The following is a 6355-nucleotide window of genomic DNA, read 5'->3' as shown; positions in this document are numbered from 1 at the left end:
ACTGCCCCGCCGACAGTGCGGCACTCCCTCAGTACTGCCCCTCCCACAGTGCGGCGCTCCCTCAGTACTGCCCCTCCCACAGTGCGGCGCTCCCTCAGTACTGCCCCCCCGACAGTGCGGCGCTCCCTCAGTACTGCCCCGCCTACAGTGCGGCGCTCCCTAAGTACTGTCCCTCCGACAGTGTGGCGCTCCCTCAGTACTGCTCCTCCGACAGTGCGGCGCTCCCTCAGTACTGCCCCTCCGTCAGTGCGGCGCTCCCTCAGTACTGCCCCTCCGACAGTGCGGCGCTCCCTCAGTACTGCCCCTCCGTCAGTGCGGCGCTCCCTCAGTACTGCCCCTCCATCAGTGCGGCGCTCCCTCAGTACTGCGCCTCCCACAGTGCCTCGCTTTATATGCTCACGTCCCTGGAGCGGCTCCTTTTTTGCACAGTGACCAAGGCTGTCTGTAGGAAACAATTTTGCATTTGAAAGCAGCTTGTATTGTGAAGCTTGTGCCCCTTTGCCAGGCCCGCTGCCTGCGGCCCCTCTCCCAGATTCCAGCCCCAGCTCTGTGCTGACTGAGCTGCTCTCATCTGGGGACAGCGCGTCACAATCGGCCCCAGCGCACCTGAGCTGGAGAGGAGGCCCGCCCCCTTGCCGCGCCGCCATTGGTTGGAGGAGCAGGCCGCCCAGTTCAGTCCTCCCAGCTCAGCCCTCTTCCTATTGGTCAGAACTCCCGTCAGTCATAGGCCCGGGTCGGCCTCCATCCACCTGATTGGGCCTCTTCCTCTGGTGACGTCACAATCAGGCCGCAGCCCACCAGTGCCAGGGAAGAAGGTCCCGCCCCCTTGCCACGCCGCCATTGGTTGGAGGACCAGGCCGCCCAGTTCAGTCCTCCCAGCTCAGCCCTGTTCCTATTGGTCAGCGCCCCCGTCAGTCACAATCACTTTGTTCCGGCTTACTCCGCCACCGCGCGCGGTTCAATCGCTCCGTTCGGCGTCCGCGGAGGTCCCGCCCGCCCGACTCTCAGGTTTGTTTTTTCTCGTATTTTACTTTATAATCTCGTTCTCCGCTCCCACCTCACCTCGATTTAAATCGATTCCCCAACACTACTTTACCCCGGCCGCTGATTCCGCCGCTTCACCGGGCCCGGCCTTCCGTCTGCACCTCGGAGGCCCCGCGCAGGCGCACTGGCTGGGGAAGGGAGGGTGATTGACAGGTGACGATTGATAGAAGCGCCTGCCCGCGCTGTGATTGGTGCAGGGGAAGGCAAGTGGGCGTGTCCGGCCCCCGGGCCCACGTGGGGGGGGTCAAAGGCTGGCTGAAGCGCATGCGCAGCCCGCCTCGCACCGTTGGGAAGCTTTTCAAATATTTTTTATTGCGAAACAAATTGAAAACACTCATTAATTCCCCCAACCTCCTCCCCTCTAAAGTGCGATTATTATTATTTTTGTTTTTCCTCACTTGTGTGGGGTGTCTTTTTTTTACCTTGCGGTGGCGTGCGCCGATCCAACCGACCCCTGGGCGTTGCGTGCTGGCGTCAGCGCGTAATCGGAGGGGGGGTTGATTGACGCGAGGCGCCCGCCAATCAGGAGCGCGGAAAACGCTGGGAGGACCGGGCGGGCTGACGGTCCTCCAACCAATGGCGGCGCGGGAGGGAGGGGGGGCGGGACCTCGGTGGGCTGCAGGCCGCTTTCCTGCTTTCATTGTCTGCAGGAGCTGTTAAAGGGAAGGGGAGGAGGAGGGGGTGGAAAAAAACCCAGCTTGTGAGTGTTTATTCCTTTGCATTACCTTTATTGCAAGGCTATTCATCAACTGCATTCATTTAAAAATAAGTGAACCTTTTCTCTTTTTGACTTTTATCCAGAACAAAGAGCCCTGGTGCTGTGAACATTTTGGTGGGCAGCCACTTTTAAAGGGACAAAGACCAGCATTCTTCCTCCTCTCTCTCTCTCTCTCTCTCTTGTGAGTATTTGTGGTGGGTGAGAGGGTGGGGGGTGAGTCAAAGGGGACTGCGGCCCCTTTTCAACAAAACAAATTGCTTGGCCATTTAAAGGGGAATGGGTGCCCCCCAGGTATTTAAAGGGGCAGTGCCTCTCTCTTTCTGTATCATGTAAGAGCAGGAAGGTTCTGCTTGAACTTTACAAAAACACCAGTTAGGGCACCGCGTGCAGTTCTGGCCGTCCCCATTGCAGGAAAGATGTGACTGCTCGAGACGGGAGATTTTCGAGGATGTTGCCAGGACTAGAGAATTTCAGCTACAAGGAAAGATTGAATACATAAAAGATAGGAGCGGGAGTAGGCCATTCGGCCCCTCGAGCCTGTTCCCCCATTCAATGGGATCATGGCTGATCATCCAAATTCAGTACCCTGTCCCTGCCTCCTCCCCATATCCCTTTAGCCTTAAGAACTATATAAGTACAGGAGTAAAGAAGTCTTACTCCAATTATATAGGGCCTTGGTGAGACCACACCTGGAGTACTGTGTACAATTTTGGTCTCCTTGCCTAAGGAAGGATATACTTGCCATAGAGGGAGTGCAATGAAGGTTCACGAGATTGATTCCTGGGATGGCGGGACTGTCGTATGAGAAGAGATGGAGTAAACTAGGCCTGTATTCTCTTGAATTCAGAAGAATGAGAGGGGATCTCATTGAAACTTATACAATTCTAACAGGACTAGACAGACTAGATGCAGGAAGGATGTTCCCGATGGCAGGGGAGTCCAGAACCAGGGGTCACAGTCTAAGGATAAGGGGTAAGCCATTTTGGACAGAAATGAGGAGGAATTTCTTCACCCAGAGAGTGGTGAACCTGTGGCATTCTCTACCACAGAAGGCAGTGGAGGCCAATTCATTAAATATATTCAAGAAGGAGTTAGATATATTTCTTAAGGCTAAAGGGATCTAGGGATATGGGGAGAAGGCAGGGACAGGGTACTGAGTTTGGATGATCAGCCATGATCTCATTGAATGGTGGAGCAGGCACGAGGGGCTGAATGGCCTACTCCTGCTCCTATCTTCTATGTTTCTATGTCTTAAAGGAGGATAGCGAGGTGGAGAGGTTCAGGGAGGGAATTACAGAGCTTAGGGCCGAGGCAACAGAAGACACGGCCACTGATGGTTGAGCGATTATAATCAGGAATGCTCAAGAGGGCAGAATTGGAGGAATGCAGATGTCTCAGTGGGGGGGGGGCGTTGTTTTCTTTGGAACCGAGGAGGCTGAGGGGAGACCTGATTGAGGTGTATAAAATTCTGAGGGGCCGAGATAGGAAGGACCTATTTCCCTTGGCAGAGAGGTCCGCAATTAGGGGGCAAAGATTTAAAGTAATTGGTCGGAGGTTTGTTGAGGAGAAATGTTTTCACCCAGTGGGTGGTGGGGGTCTGGAACTCCCTGCCTGACAGGGTGGTAGAGGCAGAAACTCTCATCACATTTTAAAAAGTACTTGGATGTGCACTTGAAGCGCCGTAACCTACAAGGCCACGGACCAAGTGCTGGAAAGTGGGATTAGTGTGGATAGCACTTAATCGGCCGGCACAGACAAGATGGGCCAAATGGCCTCCTTCCGTGTCATTATTTTTCTGTGATTCTATCGCGGGGGGCGGGTGGTTGTGAGGCTGAAGGGAATAACTAAGATAGGGAGGGGCGAGGCCGTGGAGGGATTTGAAAACAAGGATGAGAATTTTGAAATCGAAGCATTGCTTAACCGGGAGCCAATGTAGGTCAGCGAGCACAGGGGTGATGGGTGAACGGGACTTGGCGTTGAGTTACGACACGGGTAGTTTTGGATCACCTCAAGTTTACATAGGGTAGAATGTGGGAGGCCAGCCAGGAGTGCGTTGGAATAGTCGAGTCTAGAGGTAACAAAGGCCCGGGTGAGGGTTTCAGCAGCGGATGAGCTGAGGCAATGGTGGAGACGGGCGATGTAACCAAGGTGGAAATAGGCGGTCTTTGTTATGCTGTGGATATGCGGTCGGAAGCTCATTTCAGGGTCAGAGATGACACCAAGGTTGTGAACAGTGTGGTTCACCCTCAGAGAGATGTTAGCAAGAGGGATTGAGTCAGTGGCTAGGGAACGGAGTTTGTGGCAGGGACTGAAAACAATTGCTTTAGTCTTCCCAATATTTAATTGGAGAAAGTTTCTGCTCACACAGAACTGGATTAGAGATCGTGGAGGGGTCGTGAGAAGTGGTGGTGAGGTAGAGCTGGGTGTCGTCAGCGTACATGTGGAAACTGATGCTGTGTTTTCAGATGATGTCACCAAGGGGCAGCATTTAGATGAGAAATAGGAGGGGCCCAAGGATAGATCCTTGGGGGACACCAGAGGTAACGATGCGGGAGCGGGAAGAGAAACCGTTGCAGGTGATTCTGTGTCTACGATTAGATAGATAAGAATGGAACCAGGCGAGTGCAGTCCCACCCAGCTGGACGACGGTGGAGAGGCGTTGGGAGAAGGATGGAGTGGTCAACCGTGTCAAAGGCTGCACACAAGTCAGGAAGGACGAGGAGGGATAGTTTACCTTTGTCACAGTCACAAAGGATGTCATTTGATGAGACTTTGCTGAGACTTGATTTGACTTCAGGGCCAAGTCAGTGAGGTGGATTGGGCTGTTTCTGGCCCACTGGTTATTGTCGGCACGGCTAGACACCAGTGGGACCGGCTCTACCCTGTTTGTTCTTTGAGGCAAAATAAGCCAAAAAAAATTCCTGCTTCCCCCCTTACCCTTTCTACACTCCTTTTACAGGGTTTTAGAAGTGGAGCATTTACAGACAGGAAGCTCAAACCAAACATCACCTCAAGGTCTGAGGGTTAGACGATTCCTCAGGACCTGATTCAGTCGCTCCTCCAATCTGCTGGCACACCCGTGAGTTCACACTGGGGAGAGAACTTCTAAATGTACTGAAAGAGCTTCAAAATCTACAAATACCTGAAGCATCACCAGTGGCCACACACTGGGGGAAACCCGGGCCCCGTGTGTGGGAAGGGATTCACTCAGCCATCCGCTCCGATGATACACCAGCAAGTTCACACGAGGGAGGGACCTTTACCCTCCGTGCTGCTGAGACACCAGCTTGTCCACACCGAAGAGGGACTGTTGACCTGCTCCGTGTTTTTGAAGCAATTCTCTCATTCTGCCACCCTCCTGAGACACCAGCTTGTTCACAGTGATGAGAGACCGATTAAATGTTCTGACTGTGGGAAGAGATTTAAAAGGTCCCAGGATCTGAAGAGACACCAGCTGGAGACAGCAGGAGGGATTCTGTTCACCTGCTTCCTGTGTGGGAAGAGATTCACTCGGTCCTCAAATCTGCTGGCACACCAGCGAGTTCACACTGGGGAGAGGCCGGTGAAACATTCCGACTGTGGGAAAAGCTTTCAAATGTCCCAGGAGCTGAAGGGACACCAGCTGGAGAGAGCAGGAAAGACGCCGTTCACCTGCTCCGTGTGTGGGAAGGGATTCACTCGACCATCCCACCTGGTGAGACACCAGCAAGTTCACACTGGGGAGAGACCATTCACCTGCTCCGTGTGTGGGAAGGGATTCACTCAGTCATCCGACCTGTTGAGACACCAGCAAGTTCACACTGATGAGAGACCATTTAAATGTTCTGACTGTGGGAAGAGCTTTAAAACCTCTGGGGATCTGAACGGACACCAGCGAGTTCACTCCGATGAGAGACCGTTTACATGTTCTGTCTGTGGGATGAGCTTTAAACGCTCCAGGAATCTGAACGGACACCAGCGAGTTCACACTGGGGAGAGACCGTTCACCTGCTCCGTGTGTAGGAAGGGATTCACTCGGTCATCCCACCTACTGAGCCATCAACAAGTTCACACTGATGAGAAACCGGTCACCTGCTCCGTGTGTGGGAAAGGATTCACTCGGTCATCGGACCTACTGAGCCATCAACAAGTTCACACTGATGAGAAACTGTTCACCTGCTCCGTGTGTGGGAAAGGATTCACTCGGTCATCGGACCTACTGAGACACCAGCGAGTTCACACTGTTCTGTAGTGCAGGGCCCTGGAGACAGCTGGGGTGACATGAACGTGGAATGGATGAATGTTTTATAAATTCTTGGACTGCTGTTTAATCTTTAAGACTGTTGTGCTGATGAATCCCTTGATTTGACTGTTCATGGTGTTCCATAGAATGTACAGCACAGAAACAGGCCATTCAGCCCAACTGGTCCATGCCAGTGTTTATGCTCCACACCCACCCTACTTCAATTAACCCGATCAACATCTCCTCCCATTCCTTTCTCCCTCATGTGGCTTCCCCATAAATCCATCTATGCTGTTCACCTCAACCACTCCCTGTGGTAGCAAGTTCCCCATTCTCACCATTCTTTTGGTAAAAAAGTTTCTCCTGAATTC

The sequence above is a fragment of the Somniosus microcephalus genome, unplaced genomic scaffold, assembly GCF_052327205.1.
Source record: "Somniosus microcephalus isolate GS21.2 unplaced genomic scaffold, FLI_Smic_1.0 scaffold127, whole genome shotgun sequence".
Lineage (NCBI taxonomy): Eukaryota > Metazoa > Chordata > Chondrichthyes > Squaliformes > Somniosidae > Somniosus > Somniosus microcephalus.
The sequence above is the reverse complement of the archived record's forward strand: the minus strand, read 5'-3'. Positions refer to the sequence as shown.